This window comes from Taeniopygia guttata, chromosome 1 (assembly GCF_048771995.1).
Source record: "Taeniopygia guttata chromosome 1, bTaeGut7.mat, whole genome shotgun sequence".
Taxonomy (NCBI): Eukaryota; Metazoa; Chordata; class Aves; order Passeriformes; family Estrildidae; genus Taeniopygia; species Taeniopygia guttata.
Genome location: NC_133024.1, coordinates 22748214 through 22765491, shown reverse-complemented (window position 1 = coordinate 22765491; position 17278 = coordinate 22748214). Strand labels below are relative to the sequence as shown.

At 40.0% G+C, this 17278-nt stretch overlaps 1 protein-coding gene across 18 annotated transcripts in view; it reads left to right on the top strand.

Moving 5' to 3' along the window:
* The window catches only part of ZBTB20 (zinc finger and BTB domain containing 20), a 501814-nt gene that overhangs the window by 171794 nt on the left and 312742 nt on the right, over nucleotides 1–17278 (top strand). The window contains exon 1 of one of the 18 annotated variants that reach the window (XM_072925249.1): nucleotides 1554–12788. The exons of 16 other annotated variants lie outside the window; for them this stretch is intronic. The gene's annotated coding sequence lies outside the window, so the exon portion shown is untranslated. Of the gene's footprint in view, nucleotides 1–1553; nucleotides 12789–14541; nucleotides 16418–17278 lie in introns of those variants that run through there. One more of the 18 variants, XM_072925298.1, reaches the window with a different exon arrangement.

Here is a 17278-nt window from a genome sequence, read left to right as displayed (position 1 = left end):
TACAATCCCAATAATCTTGTCAGAGTGAAGTTTTTATGGGAAAAAGGTAACATATCACCATGATAACTTCTGAACATAGCCCCTGGCTCAGGATTTAGTGTAGCACAGAAGATCTAATTTCACCTCTAGGTCCTGTACAAATAGAAATGCCTTGAACAATGAGCAAGCAAAATGGGAAATTAAACAGGGGGAAATGTACATTTATTTTATGTCTAGTCACATTAATCAGACATATCATTTTTCTTTGGAAATGACTGTTTCAACAAAAGCAAAATTATAGCAATTAAAAATGTAAGGAGGAAATAATACTATTGATTTTTATGTGTGGTTTTGTTATTTTTTGCTTAATTTTGTGACATGTAAGTAGTAATGCATATCTTATTGCACGTCAATCTGTTTGTTAGACTGCAAGAGGCACTTAGATTTCAGAAAGGTGAAGATTCAGTAAGAACTAAGCTAATGCTTAGTGACTTTTTTCATTGCACGAAACATTGCTAGTTTTTCTACAGTGATGTGCAGCAATGCAAATACAGAAATAGCAAAAAATGAAAGGGCTTACTTGGAAATTCTAATACACAGAACTTTCAAAACAAATTTATTTTTGGCTTTTTAATTATGTGGAAAGGTTCAGTATCACTTCTTTTTGAATCCTGACTTCAAAAGGAAATGAGAAGTCAAATTTTCTTCCTTTACTTATAGCTTTAAAGTGCCTCAAAAGGCCTAGTAGCTCACTAGCAAAAGTAATCATAGAATCATAGACTGTCTTGAGTTGGAAGGGACCCACAAGGATCATCGAGCTCAACTCCTGGTCCTGCACAGGACACCCCAAGAGTCACACCATGTGCCTGAGAGCTCTGTCAGGCTTGGTGCTGTGACCACTTCCCTGGGGAGCCTGTTCCAGTGTCCAATCACCCTCTGGATGAAGAGCTTCTTCTCAATATCCAGTCTAAACCTCCCCTGACCCAGCTTCAGGCCATTCCCTCAGGTCCTGTCACTGCTCACCACAGAAGAGTTCAGTGCCTGCCCCTCCTTTCACCCTCACAACGATGAACTACAGTGATGTCTGTCCTCAGTCTCCTCCAGGCTGAACAGCCCAAGTGACCTCAGCCCCTCCTCATACAGCTCCCCTCAAGGCCCTTCTCCATCCTCATCACCCCACTTGGCTCCCTTCAAGGCCCTTCTCCATCCTCATTACCCCACTTTGGATGCTCTCTAACAGCTTTATACCCTTCTTATCTTGTGACCAGAACTATACACAATACTCCAGGTGAGGCCCCAGCTCAGAGCAGAGGGGACAATCCCCTCCCCTGCCCGGCTGTGATGCTGGGCCTGATGCCCCAGGACAGGGTTGGCCCTGCTGGCTCCAGGGCACTGCTGGCTCAGCTTCAACTTTCCATCAACCAGGACCCTCCCCTGAAGCACAAGGAAAAAAATCTGGGATATGCTGCTTTTTGAAATTCTTTAGGGATGCTGTTCAGAGAAGTTTTGCGTGCCCCATCCCTGGAAGTGTTTAAGGCCAGGCTGGACAGAGCTTTGAGCAACCTGCTTTAGTGGAATGTATCGCTGCCTGGGGCAGGGGGAACAAGGTGGAACAATATAATCCTGAAGGTTGCTTCCAACCCAAAATAGTTCATAGCTTTGAAATTTCATTTCTGTGATTTTATTAATTTCTAATATTCTTTGTGATGCTACAAACTGCATCTCTCTCTGCAATTTTCCGTCATCATTCTTGTGTCTAGGTACATCTAACCCTTTCTAATAGAAGAATTAGGGTGCCAACCTCTGTTTTTGCTGACAAAGGCTACTATAATAGATAGTTGAGTATTTCTTGGTGGATGCCAGGAGGAATGACTATTTTGTGGACAGATATTGTAGTAGACAGAAGTATTGATTTGGTTTCATTGTAATAAACACTGCCAGATGTTATCTCAGTGTGTACTGTTTGCATTAGTAAATAAATAAATTCTCCAGAGCACAATTATTCCCTATAATGTTTTTTCAAAAGCTCACTGTTGGCTTACTATTGAGCTTCCTCTGCTTTCTGTGCAGCTTGAGAAACTAATTGGAGCATGTGAAGCTAATTGTAAAATTCAAATCTTGCTGTAGGTTCACATACCATGTCAAGGCCAAGTCTGGCATGTGTAAGTGATGGCATCTTCCCTTGAGGTAGTCTTTCTTCACCTGAGACTTTTTCCTGTAGAAAATAACTGAACAGGTTTTATATACTGCTGCATTATTCTCCATACTGGTGAACACATTGTCATGGGAATGTCACAGTAAACGTCTGTGTCCTCTGACTCCTGGTAAAAGCTCTCAGCTTGCAGGTCACTTGGTGCAAAGTGATGGTCTGGTTCCAGCCTACGCGCTGTCACTGAAGGTGTTGGTTAAATGCCAGTACTTGAAGCCCAGCATGTCACCTATCAAGATAAACCAGTTCTGAGTAAGAATCTGACCTTCCACAGAGACCAAGAATTCCAAGAGTCCAGATTCAGGGATGGCAATGAACAATCACACAAAATCAGTTTGAAAAGCACACATCATCACAGTGCTCAGCATGTCAGTGTGAGCCTGCGTGCAGCTCCTGCACCTGAGCTTGCCTAATGCTGCCTTTTTCCTCACAATAAGCAAGGCATGTTGAAGTAGACTTAGATTAGACTTAGAGTTTCTCTGATTCCTGATGCTTTCAGCTTTCTTGAAAACACTGAGCAACTCCACAAGTGCTTTCCTGAAATGTAATCAGCGTCCATAAAAACTCATGTTAAGTGAGAGCTGAAGTTGTATACTGCATATTCTGAAAATTACTTCTTTTTATTTTCAGTGAAGCCATACCTATTCCCTTAAATAATGGTTCCTTGCTCAATGCATCTCATAATTTATGATTTTGAGTCAGGTACTGAGCACTGGCTTTCACTCAGATACAGGTTCCCTTGACAAGTTGGCTCATTTCAGAGCCTCCCCAAAACATACTCAAAACAATTTAGAAGGTTTAGGAAGATGCAATGTGTATTTGAATTCTCTGCCAGTGAATCAGTATTATTAACCTTACAACTCCTAAATTAAATCAGCGTTCTCTGTGTTACATCCTAAGTTCAAATTCATATAAAAGATGTGAATTTTTTTCAAATTATTGATAGTTTTACTATTGTTTTTCTGCTTCTTCCAGTTTAGCAGCTGAATTTTTATCTGTACCTAATCTGTCTGCTTTGGTATATTTAGAATTTTTATACATTTTACTAGAACTTTATGTAATAGAAACATTTATATGTGTTTGTATTTACAGCTATACTTTACAATCTGTAAGGCTACTCCTTCTCAAAAATTTGATTTTCGACAAGGATCATCAAATTAATACTTTTCCCCCCCGCCATTTGTCAGTGTCTTCTTTTTTCTTCTTGCCAAAAAGTGAAAAGGAAAAAATTAATGAAGAACAAGGGAAGGAGAAAATGGGGGACCTTTCCACCAATTTTTCTTGCTGTATACATGAATACTTTCAGTAATGTCTGTGAAAACTTTGAGAATAATTACTTGCTCCCAAAATTCCCCATGTAAAATTAGCAATATTTGGCGATTTAGAAGACAGCTCTTTTTCTCATCTCACTACCTGTGGAATAGTCAAATGCATGTCCAAGCTACAGCCACTGAAAAACAATTCTAAGTTGCATGCAAACCTGGTGCGTTAGCTGTGCATTTTTCCTGCTTCTAAGGAACAAAGATCACAAATGTGAAATGAAACACAACAGAGAGGCACCTGAGTGCAGATCCAAAGGTAGAATCTGCATTGGCTTCATTTCAGCACAGATAATGGGAAAACTTAAATCTACTCTGGAGTCCTGGGATCTTTACCTCTCTCAGGTTAGCAAATGTATCTGAGGGAGGAAACTGGAATAGGTAATTCCCAAGTGATTTTAATGATTCATGCTCCCTAAAAGAAGGAGCCATGGGAAATATGCCTGAGCATCACCATTTTGTTGTGTGCTATAGTATATTTATTTAGTGAAATGGCTTTGCTAATAGATGTGTTAATCAGTCGTGTCCCAAATAAAATAAAAAGTGCAACACAGCCCTCCTTAGGTTTGGTCTTCTGCAAAATTAAGTGCCTCATTTATATGACACATAAATGTGTCTTTTATCTAGGCAGGGAAAATGGAGCAAATAATGACCAAAACCTTCAGTAGCTCTGAGGGTATTTTGATTTTAAGGTTTAAGGACTGCATGAGCTTGCTGCTTCTTCTTCAGGGCTTATGATGGAAAACCTTTGCTGTAGTCTCTCCTCCTGCCCTTCCTGTCTCTCAGCTCTCAAGCGATACAGGGCCACAACATAAGACACGTCAGGTAAATGTTTCTACAACCAGCTGGTGTGACTACAAGGGGGTATTTTCTGTCTGGTGGGTAGATATATACATTTCCATTGCTTCACATTTGTGTGGAACAAAATACCCTGCTTTTTAATGATTTTTTCCTAGGATAAGGTTGGAAGTTTGTCCCCAGAACCAGTCTGGTTTTTGGCATCTCCCTTGTTACTGTGTGCAGTGGTGCCGCTTAATGCTCATTCAGGCAGTGGATTTGTGATTCTGGTTCTTGGCCTAAAGTAGATTGAGATTCATAAAAAATAATCTCAAATCACAAAGCCACCATGGGAGGCTTCTAGCTTCTGTGACTATCTCACTTGGGCTAGATTTGAATCAGCAATCAGGAGGTGAATGGTTTTGTTCTTATCCCACTGCCAATTTCCTGAACTAACATAATCTGAGTGTGTGTCACAAAATTTTATTTTCCGATTGAATGCATCCGTCCTTTAAAAACAGGTTAAAAAATAAGAGACAAAATGTAAAGGAAATTTTGCATCCAAAAAATACAGAACAGTGCTCAGGACTTTAAAATATATGTAAACATCAGTTCCTGCCAAGTTAGTCATTACTAAGAGTTGTTAACACGGGGGATTGATTGAGAGAATGATTGTTGCTGTAGAATGATGATTTAATAAGGGAAAAATCTGATAGATTTGACATGCTACATAAAATGTGCAGAATGGTTATTCTTTGGTAAATTGCAACTTTCGGTTGTACCCTGTACAGATGTGTTTGTTCTGTGCCTTTCCACATTCCCCTTTTTTTCCTGCTATTCTCTTTAATTGCTACAAAGCATTGGTATTCACCATTGTTACACGTCACCCAGAAAAACATACACACACCCCATTTTCCTTCCTCTTGTTGTCTTCTCTCACCCCTGTGCCGGCCTGTGCTCATCTACCTCCTCTGGTGTTCAGTAGAGCACTGCAAAATGTCCTGCTCTCCATCTTTAGAAGGTGTCTACCTTCTGGTTTTATTTGCTTTTTGCTAGCACTGCCTTCACATGCACTCTTCTGGCTGATGATTATTTATCTGCTACTTAGTCCTAACAAAATGCTTAGTGTTTTATAAGCCAGAAAATGAAGGCTGTCTCAGCTCAAGGAAGTTGTACAGGACAAGAAGATGAAACAGCCCTTTACTTATTCCCATCTTTACTGACAGGCTGTACTCTGTCCTTCCATTTTTTAGCAATAATTTATGAGAGGTTGGTTTGATTTTTTTAAAAATCTGAAATGACCAGTGCCTCTGTGAAAATCCTATTACAAGTGTTGTTGATGTCTTTGGTCTTCTGTAAAAAGCCTAATGGTTCATGTAGGCCATGCCCAAACTGAACTGCTTGATCTGAACTGCTGCTGGGCCCTTTTTCTGCAGATAGGGGAGGCTGTGTCAGAGGCTGGCCAGAAATGGACTTTGGCTTGCCATGAGAAAATGTAGGGCAAGCCTTGCTGCTTGTACCCTATGAATAATAATAATAATAATGATAATAATAATAAAGAATTCTAGAGCGTGATTACAACAAATAAATTCTGTAACACCCTCTGCACTATATTGGTTGTGCCAAAGAGCATAACATAAAATGACTGAGAACAACAGCAATTCAAACCAGCAGCACACAATGGTGTAATTGGACCCGAAGCACATAAAAATAATGATTTTAAAGAAAGGAGAAAAAGGCAAACATGGGACCATGGAGTGGTATCAGGGACAGTGTCATGAATCTTTGGTAAGATGCATGAGCCTAGTAGAAAGAAAAAGAGGGGGTGGGGGGTGAGTTACTTATGAATCAGTACAACTGTGCTTTGTTCTGCATGAGTGTTTTAATAGAGCAAGTGTAATATAAGGATCAGGTGGGCTCGTGGGAATGGAACAAAAGGTTTTGTAAAATTAAAGCAAAATAATTATAGCTCTAGGTGTAGAGTGAGCACACTCCAGCAGTTGATAGCAGGAACCTGCTCAGAATGGGGAAGGAAGAAGGGAGGAAGATGCAGTTAGAAAGGTATTTTAGTTTGTTGTTGGTTTTTTTTGATCCATGCATACACATGCACATGTACATACATACATGTGCACATATAGTCCAGACAGATTCATACATGTATGATAACAAAGACTTTAAATCAGTGGCAGTTTTATGCAGATTTAGAAGTCACTAATAGACCCCCACAAAAATGCATTAAAATGCAAATTTAAGGAATAGTCTCAAATGAATTAATTAACAACAACAAAAAAAAAAAAAAAGAGAGAAATAACAGCAAAACATTGCTTTCTGAAGGAATAAAGGACTAAAGTCTAAAAGTCTAAAACAGAGACTGTCATATGACATGGGAGACGTTCTTGCTGTAAAAGCCCAGTGATTAATATGTGCAGAGTGCCCAGTATACTAATAAAGCCAACTCAAAGTCCCAGCAGTGGATGTGATCATAGGGGGTTCACAAGAAAGCTGTCAGCAATGCTTTGTGTTACAGAAACTCCCATATTTGGGCAGAGCATTCTGCTGTGCTCTTGTGAAGAAAAAGCTGTTTCCTACCTGAATTTAAGAGTAGTTTTACAAGCAAGGTAAGAGCTTGGTTGATCACCAGGTGTCCTTCCTGTGTCTAGTTGTGTGCTTTTTCTTTACTGTCTGCCTGTATATGTACCAAAGTGCATGTGGCTTCTGTATAAAAGTAGAAAACAAAACAAAAATCTGAAAAAGAGTCCTGACCCAACATGCACTTTCTCTCTAAGTTGCTGATTGTTCTCAAAATGTAATTAAAAAGAGATGTCCAGGAATGGAGAAAGCCTGTACTCAGGTGTGCATTCTTCTCCTTCTGTCATGTTGGTCTCACAGTGTTCAGAACATGCTCCTATTTTGGGCAGTGACTTCCAAATAAATAAATTATTTTTATTTGTAGATATACTGACAGAGAAAGAAGTAGTGAATTTTAACACCAGCCTCATTGACTCCCCATAGCACCTGTAGGTCAGGATGAGTCTCCTTCCACTTGTGCATTGCCGCATGGAATGTCAGAAGGAATATGAGCAACCACCAGTGATAAAATGAACATAAAGCAAGAAACTGGTTTTGTTACAGCACTTAAATCACTTCCCTTCTGTGGTGGATGGTGTCTGGGGTGGGCAAGACAATTGCACCTCATTGTGGTGCAGTTTGTGGGAAAGAGGTTCAGGGCAGCCCACAGAACTGCAGTTGCAGGCACAGCTACTACAGATGGCTGGCGTGCAAGATAAGGTCTTGGCAAGGGAGGGGGACAATTAGCCTGCCTCCCACCACATTTCCCCTTATTCTGTAGTCAGATTTCCCTTATTCAGAGTTTGTTCAGGGTAATTGTTCACAGACAATATATTTTTGTGCTCATGGTGCAATCAGAGGCTGTTCTCACTTGAAGCAGAGCACATCTCTTAGGTAGTGCTCTCTGCCAGAATGTGGAGGCTGAGATCAGAGTGAAGCTTTATGAGCTCCATTTGGTGCTTTTTACTTCCGTCTTGTTTCTCTCTCTGCAGGGGATGTGAAACTAGATTTGTCCTGTTTCCACAGCAGGGTTTTGGTTTATTTTGTTTTTCCAAAGCATTTCATTCGGTGGCGCAAATCCAGAGGAGAGTGTGTTGCAGAGATGGATTTGAATGTCAGACAGAAAGAGTTGTGTTTAATAAACTCTTTGTTGTAAACTATAGAAACTTGAGAGCAGGAGGCCCCTGTTTAATACAAACATTCTGTGGCTAAATTATCACTCTTAAGTATTTGCCCTGGAATTTAAAGAGCAGTGAGACAAGGTAACTTTGCTAAAATGGATGTTTATGAGTTCTGAAGCTCAAATTTGAAATTCTTTGTTTCGGGTTCTCCTCTCAGACTCATTCCACCTTCCATCTGCCTTTGTCTTTTGACTCAGAGCTGTCTGCCTAATAGAACTGAGTGGACTATAGGACTAGTTGAAATGAAATTCAAAAAACAAAACCAACAAAAAGCCCAGCAAAAACAAAACTAAAAGAAAAAAAAAAAACAAAATTTTGTAGGCTTTTCGAGAAAAAAAAGGAAAAAGATGCTTTAATAGTATAATGCAGTTCTTGAAGATGAGAGCCCCACATGCAAACAGCTGAACATGTAGCTCCCACTCCCATTATGTGTGCCACTACTGCCTATCTCCTCTGCTCCCCTGCTATTGAAAACTCTTTTCTCTATCACAGCATAAGCTACCTATCTGTGTTGATCTCATTTTGGAGTGTTTTGTCAACATGAGTCTGTTATGAAATTAAAGGTCAGTAAAAGGCCAGGCATTCGTTGGGGTAAGCACTGCATGCTGGAAAGGGAGGGGTCAAGAATGCCTCATCACATCCCAAGCTTTCAGATGTGCCTTAGGAACTGTGTGTATTCCTGTTTGGGAACAGAGACGCTCTAAAGCTACAGTCGACCCCTCATTCACAGCAACACACAATATGCCAGTATCTGTCACATTCCAAGTCCTTGAAACACTATTGAAGTCAGGGAATTCAAAGTCCCAGATTCTTGGCTTCTTTTGAGATCGCCTCATTTTCTTCCTTGCCATTCTAGTAAATCCGACATACATACATACACATGCATACTTGTGTAGACATACTGACATCTTTCCAGAGCATGAAATTCAAAAAAAGAGAACAAAAGCATGGGTTTTTCCCCTTGTCCTGTCACTTTCTGGCAAAAAAAAAAAAAAAAAAAAAAAAAAAAAAAAGCACTTCATAAGTTGTTTATATTCCAGCTTTATTAGCTTTATTTTCTTCTATTCACTCTTTGCTGAAAGCAAAGCATAAAGGATTAAGACAAGAGCATCCCTGTGTATTTGTATATTTGTATATTATATTTACATATAATATGCATTATTTAGATAATAAAACCTTTTCTAAATTGTACTGAAAAAAGGTAGTATTTTCAGTTTTGCTCAGAGAGAACTGATGCAGCACTGCTCATGTTTCCCTGCTTTTCCTCCATCTATTTTGGAATGTGATGGGCAATAGCATGTAGGCATCAGTAAAGTCTGCAGTCCCTCCCTTTGCTCTTTTGTCTGATTATCCTTCTCCTAGTCTGTAGGAGAATTAGTCTAATCTGGCTGGAGAATTTGCACCCTGATTTTCTCATACAGCACATGAAGTTTTTTAGATAACAGTAGGGACAATTTCTGGTCTCATTGAAGTCACTGGCAGTTCTCCAGATGATTTGTTATAAGATTTGGCCTTGAGAAAAAGGATCAGTCACACTCATCTCCTTTTAATTCTGAACTAGAATGACCCATATCACTGCCCACTGATGGCTGCCTAGGATACTAGGAGTGAAATTTTGGAAAACGATCAAAAGTTCAAATATATGCAAGAATGCATGAAACCTACTGTCTGAGAGACCAGAGAGAATACAGTTTGTCACAGCAAAATATACGTTTAAATATAACCAAATAAAACTGAAAACTTGATATTAAAGAGATCTATGTCCATTTTATTATTTTTCTGTATAATATCAATTTAGGATGAGGTCTGGAGCAGTTCTCTCAGCTTACGTATGTGTTTTTCTGTTTTTTTGAAAATCTTTTGATTGCAGAGCAGTATAAAGGGTGCAAAACAAAGTCTCTTTTCCAAGTTCCCTACAGTGAGCAACTTAAGAGCATTTAGTTTTAGCTGGTATTAGGACTTTGTGTCCCCAGAGAACAGATCCTGCCCCTGTGATCTCTAGTTATAAAAATCACTGTTTCCCAGTGGTTACAGAAGATCACTGGGGCCCCAGAAAAGTGCCATGAAGATACAGAATGAGGACCTTGCAGCTCCAGTCCATTTCCAGCATTGCTATTGCTTCTTGTATGTTTTGAAAAAAAATATTAGTGATCTCCAGTAATCCCCATTTGTGAAATCAATTTAAAACTACTTATATGACTTAGAAACATGCATTAGGGAAGGGAAAAATAATTTTAAAGAAATAGTCATACTCTAACTTTATCATAATTCCTTTTATGTGTTTATGTGTGCATGTAGTCTGCAAAATAAATTTACAGGCATATAATTCTGTATGTCCGTATCATATGCAGTGGCCCTTCCCACGGGAAGATCTAATCCAATATTCAAATCCAACCATTTTCCCTGTCTTTTGGAGGAAAGCAGAGGTAGGGACTCAAAATAAAAGATTTCATTACAATATAGTTCTGTCTGCAGCTGAAGACATTTCTCTAGCATATTTCTATCTGGAGTTTTCCCTTTCAAAATATCTTGTAGGAGATGAATTTTCCAGTTGGTTTGACTCTGCTGTTAAAAAAAAGCCAAGCTGATTTATTTTTTTTTTATTTGATAAAATGAATAAAATGTTAAGGGTAATTAAGCCAAGGAGAGTTTTAAATCTTGTTGATTTTTTTTTCCCCTCAGTTCCTAGCCTGGTAAACAAACTGTTTGTATCCATCTTTGCAGAGATAATTTAAAACCACTGTGCTGAAAGTATAGTGTAAAAACACCAGTTTTCACTTCAGAGAGAAAACCAGTCTGATGACCTTCAAACCTCGCGTGTTAAACTTGCAAGCAAAAATCATGTTTTTCATTATTTCTGTTACCTCAAGGTTACTTCAGGGCTAAGGTTTCCTGTGAAGATCAAACAAGAGGTTTTTTTCCTGTCTCTCACATCCTTACATGTGCCCAGATTATGCCCTCTGTGAAAATACTGAACCGCAGACGTTGTGGCCTTGAAGCTGGAGGGAGGATTGCTTGGTGTTATTAAGGCTCTGATCAGCAGACCAGACCAAGATCCGGCTGCTCCTGTCTGGCTCAGTAACCTTGGAAAAGTCAATAATATACTTGTGCCTACATTCTCCAGCTGTAAAAAGAAGGGGATGCTCTTTCCCTACTACAGAGGTACTTTGGAGATAAAACTGCTCTCTGAAGTACGGAGAAATGTGCGTGTGGATCGGGTTCCCAGCCCGCGCCACAGCGCTGGATTTTCCTGATAGTCCTGAAGATCCCCCAGAACATTATCCACACTTCCAGGCAATTGCAGCAGCCTCTCCATTCCTTGAGCACACCTTGTCAGCAGCTGCTTTGGGAAATGTCCACATCTCCCTCCCTGCTGCGTAGGGCTCTTGGCACAGAGGAGACTTTTGCGTGCTCCTCTCGCCCCATGTCCTCCTCTCACCCTTGCAGGATAGCGAGTGAGCTTGCCCAGCCTGGCTCAGTTGGAGTTTCTGATAACCTCTACAGAGTGAAAGTGGTTGTTTTAGAGCAGCTGCTTCTGTGATGTATTATGTCCCTGATACATTTCTTTTTACATGTTTTGCTGTAACCTTGTTCACACAGGCTGATCATATGTGCCCCAGATACAAATAGGAAGACAAAGTTTCCAGTTCCATCTGCTGCAGTCTAGAACGATTTTATCCACCATTCACTGGGGGAAAGCAATTCTGATTTAAATGGCACATAGGCTGTGTATTATTAGTCTGATAGGATAAAGTATTACAGGTTTTTTCCTAGTGGGTTTTTATATTTTTATATTGGAAATAACTGTGCTGCATGAACTCTAAGTGGAGAGGTATAAAACAAGACAAAACAAAAAGAACTTGTGAAATAGCAGAGGATGGAACTTAACATCAGTGATGTCTGCTTGTTAAGTCTCCCCAGAATGATTATTCCACCAAAATACCTGACCAGCTCTCCTCCAGTAACTTTTAGCAGAGGTAGGCAGGAAATTCCATTTTAAAAAACCAAACAAACAAAAACAGCCAAAAAAAAAAAAAAAAAAAAAAAAAAAAAAAAAAAGCAACTCTCTGGAGCCACCACTGTTTGGAAATGAACAGTTAACAAATGCAACCTTTTCACTGATGCCCTAAATTCCTTTGTCACTTAGTAACAGCCTCTACAAACTACGCCTCCACGCCTGACCTTAGTTACATCATATTGCCATGTTGTGGAATAATCTATTGTTGAATGTGTGCAGAAAATTGGTTATAAGATCCATAATAATATAATGAATAATTATAATATTTTTTTACTAAACAAATGACAAGGTTTATTTAGTGAAAATACCATGTCAGTGCAGAGAGTGAAATAAAAAATAAGTTCACGTGCTGTGCTTGGATTGGGAGACATGTCACTACGTACCTTCTTAGCTTCTTAACACTGCTAATGGAAATAGTGACTGGGCTGCAGGGGACCTCGGTGTCTGCCCGGAGACAGCTTTCCACTGGAAAGCTTTCTACAGCAAGCTGGTTCTTTCTAATCATCTTGTCAGTCCTCCCTAAGGCATCGCCGCCTTGGGGCAGGTTTGGGGCATGATCACACCTTTCTAAATCTGTGGGATTTTAGTAGAAGTAGCTCGGGTTTGTATCAGTGTTACTGTCCCGAAGCTTGAAGCTTGTCTGTTGATTTCAGTAGGAATTTACCTGGAGAAAAAATGTATCATTGAGCAGCTGAATTTTAACTGTTCAGGACCAGCTGAATCCTTTATGTTACCAGGTGAGATAGTTTGTGCTCTTTAGCATACCTAAATGCGGGGCTTAATTTTCTTTTCTCTTTTCCTCAAAATTAATGATTTCTTTAAGTTTATTGTTCGGAGTTCTGCTTTCTTCATTTCTAAGTAGGTGAAGACGCTCATCTGTGTCTAATGTTGTGGTGCACATTTCATAGACAATGCTGAGAGTTAATCCAGTGTGGAGGTAGGATGGAGATGGTAGTGCTGGGAGCCTTTGAGACACAGAAACAAAAGCACTAAGTTGTTTCGAGAGAGATTTTTCCCTGGTAGAAAAAGCGCTGCAGCTTTGGGTAATAAAAGTACTTTGGAAAGTGAAAGCAAATAGGCGCAGCGAGCGGAGGGGAAAAAAACAAACGCGAGGTTCCAACGGCGGAGCGGCCACGCAGCCGGGTTTGTGTGCGGGGCTTTGGGAGGGATTCCTGCCCCAAGAGGCGCCTGAGGACGGGCCGGGGCCCCGGGATTCCTGCAGGGATTCCTGCCCCAAGAGGCGCCTTGGGACGGGCCAGGGCTCCGCGATTCCTGCAGGGATTCCTGCCCCGAGAGGCGCCTGAGGACGGGCCGGGGCTCCGGGAGCGCCCGGTCGGTCCCCGGGCGAGCGGGGAGCGCTGCGCTGGGCCGGGCCGGGCCGGGCCGGGCTGGGCCGGGCCGGGCTGGGCCGAGCTGGGCTGGCAGCCCCGGGGGCCCAGCGGGAAGGAAGGAAGGAAGGAAGGAAGGAAGCGGATCACAGCGTATGAAGTCTGAGAAGTGACAGCCTTTTGCAATGGAGGCAGCTGTGTGGGGTTACCTGAGGACAATGTCTGGCTCTACTGGCTGATTGCTTCAAGCATTACAAAAAAAAAAAAAAAAAAAAAAAAAAAAAAAAAAAAAATCCAGTTAATGGGGGCACCTCCTAAACAAACCAGATATCCCTTTCACCAGGCAGTCCCTGTTGAGAAGAGTATAATTTTACATTAACTACACTGGATAAGTAAGAATTTGTTATGTTCTGACTTTATCCAGGAAATTCCCTTTTAACCCAATTGTCCCTATTAAGTGTGTCAGCTCTTCTTTCAAAAGCTCTGCTCTGCAAAGGCAAATTAGTATATTAATGTGAAAGCACGTAATTTTAAGACAACAAAAAATTGGGAAGCCCTTATCCATTTTTTCAGAAAGGGTTATTTATTATAAAATATTGCAACAAACTCTGCTTGCTTACAATTATTTACAAAAAATTAAATTTTTTTTTTCATATTTACTTTTCACTTTTAAACCTTAACAGCAAAATTATACTTGCCACTTTCATTTTCTTTAATATACTTAAATTTTGTTTAGAGTTGATTTAAAGTTTCATTTTCAGATTCTCATCTAAATACTGAAAATCTAACCTGAAAGTACTTCGTAAGACTGATCTACTCTTCTTTGCCCTCTTCTTAAATTATGCATAACTTAAATTTGACAATAGTCAGGTTTAATCCTGAAGCGCTTTATTTATGGCAGTGTAATTCAAAGCCTAAGGGTAAACAGTTAATCTTATGTACAATTAGCATGTAGCTCTTTAGCTGAAGTTCAGGCTATTTCCCTCACAAATTACCATCATGGAACAGGTCCACTGCTGTCTTCTTGAAACCTCAGCCTTGAACTCTTGGCTGCTTCAAAGCATCCAGGATGGGCTCTACTCAGACTCTTGGAAGTTCTCTTGTTTCCAGGGCTCTTGTGTAGGTAGGTATGTTAGCCTTGGGATATATTATTTATGCACTGGTTTTAGAGCTGTCAGAAGAAAATCAGTTTTAGGGGAGAAAGGAGCGGTGCTCTTGAAGTGGGGTTTTCACCTTTCACATGCTGTTTGTTTCCCCATCCTATTTTGTATTTTGAGAGTGCTGTCTTTTGTGGAGGACAAAAATGCCCCAGAAAAATGGACTCTAGGTGTTTGGGGAGAAGAGTTAAATAATTTTTAACATGAACTCACAATCAGTTTGGGCATATGGTACTGTAGGAGAGTGTGTAAAAGGTGTGTGTGTGTGTATGATATTCCTAAAGATGATTGAGTGGTTTCAGTATGTTTCTAACTTGCCTGCTTCTTAGCCGTAGATATAGGATATCCATAACATAAATGCATTTTATTAGGGGTTGTTTGATGCCTCTGATATAGTTTGTGCTCTGAACATGTTGTTTTGAAATGCTTATTTGTGTGTGAGAAATTGTTAATACATTTTATCATACTATGCTGTGGATTTGTGGGAATTCCATGTTTTTCTACAATATCACTGCATCATATGAAATGCACACAGTCCTTCTAAATGCAGTGAAGAATTTATGATATGATGTTAATTCTCAATTTGGGGCCCAAAAGTTGTTTTCACTTGTGTAAGAAGTAGCCAGACCCAAGATGATTTTAACAGGTGATGCATTTCTATCCTAAAATGGATTCAAAGGAATTCTTTTATCATACTGTTGAATCCCAGGTGTGTCATTTTTTTTCTTCTGCTCCCAATATGGGTGTTCCTGTTTTGTATTTCAGAACCTAGATTTTCATTTAGCAATTAATGTGCGTGATTCAAGTCACTCCTTCTGTATTTTATGAATTTTTTCCAAATATAGTATTTCTCTGCCTACTGTTGATTGAGCAGAATGGGACTTGCCTACACAAAATTTCTTAGGAAATACAATTTGCACATCCAGATTTCTGACTACACCCACTCTCCCCATTATTGCAAGGTGTTAATCTACTTGTATGATGGTGCTTGCACAGATGCATACATACATACCCTCTTTAAAAATAGGCTGTGTGCCTAAATCCTTATGGGAGAGCTAGGTCTATATGCTCACTGAATATTTAGCCCTTGTGGTTTCTGCAACAGAGTTTTTGTGAAGACTCTTCCATATTTTTAGAAGGTGCTTTTAGTAAGCAGTTTAATCCTAAGTAAAAACTGAGTTTTTTTGCAGCAAATTTTAATTCAAAACTAATTTTAAAATTACACATATCCTTTTTAGCGGTACTTTGGATTTGAGCAGTTCCTTTCCAGAAACCTACCCTGGAGAAAATGGTTTTAATCAGGTTAAAATGGAGGCAAGATAGGAAAAAAAAAATATTTGCTGTGGCGTGACTGGAGCAGTGCTAATGAGCTCTGCTCTAATACATGAAGGAACATATGGCCCCCATCTGAATACAAACTGGACACAAAGCAGTAATTCAGCCGAGATGTCCCGAATATTGTAAACTGGGTGAATGTGGTTGAAGGTGTTTATAAATGGTGGCTGAATCCCACACACTGACTCACTGCCTTCTAATGTCCGGGGCTCAAGGTGCTATTTGTAAGAGTATAGAAAATGACCAGTAGAGGGAATTCTTAATTAATGCTAACAAAATAGCAAACTGAAGTGTTATGCTATGAAGAAAAGACTTCTTGTGCTCATGACGCAGCAAGAGACGGATTATGGAGAGGGCGAGTTAGGAGAAGAAAAATCACAGGACAAGCAAATTGAGTATTTACTGGCAAATAATTGCTCTCTTAAGCTGTGGCTCTCTTCCTAAATTCTTGGCATTCCTGAGCACTAGAACCATTTTCAAAAAATGCATCGTTACAGAGTAGATGTAAAAAAACCTCTCAAAGGCTGATGGTGCAGACTTGTGCAGGTAAGAATGTGTGCATTACTGCCTATATTTCTTCTAAAGCTTTAGATTGCCATCGTTTACAGGACTACTGCTTTGCTCTGTCTCTGATAGAACTGGTGTTTTGGTTTCACAGCTCTATTTTGCCTGAAAGTTGGGGAAGTGAGGACAGTCTTTTAGGCAGGCTGCAGCGTGTGTTTTTCTGTCAACGCAGAGGTATCTACGGACAAGGAAACAAAACAAGCTGGGAAAAAGTATATGACCCGGTTTTATTTTGTTTAAATGGGTGCTGGCTTTTGTGGAGGTGCCTCTAATTAAAAGACTACACATCAGCTTAATGTGGGGCAGGAACTTACTGCCTGTACGTGCTTGTATTGCCACGCTGATTTCACTGGAGGAAAGCTTGTGAGATGCTGAAGGGAAGGAACTTCTTGTAAGGGGCTCCTAGGGACTGCCTGCATCCCCAGGGCTTCCCTAGGTGGGGCTCCCCAGGGAAATGAGACTTTTGGGAACCCATTCTTTTTCCTCCTGTCTACAGTTTGCCTACCTGTTTCCTACTCCTTTCCCTCCCAAATTTCACCACTTTTAGCCAAATTTAATGGGTAGAAGTTTCCAATATACCTGAGGTTCCACTTTTTTTTTTAAGTAGACAGCTGTTTAAAGGGGAAAGGTTGTTTTAACAGCCTCTCTGTGGGACAAGTGGCCTCATAATTAAACCCAAAATTATACAGATAGAAAACTCTTGACAGAAATCCATAACACAGGAGGCTCATTTGACTCTTCGGGAGCTGGCTCAAATTTACAGAGGATTTTTTTTTTTTTTTTTTTTTTTTGTTTATTCCACATGCAAACTTCATTTTCTAATACTAAAAAAGGGCATGGAGA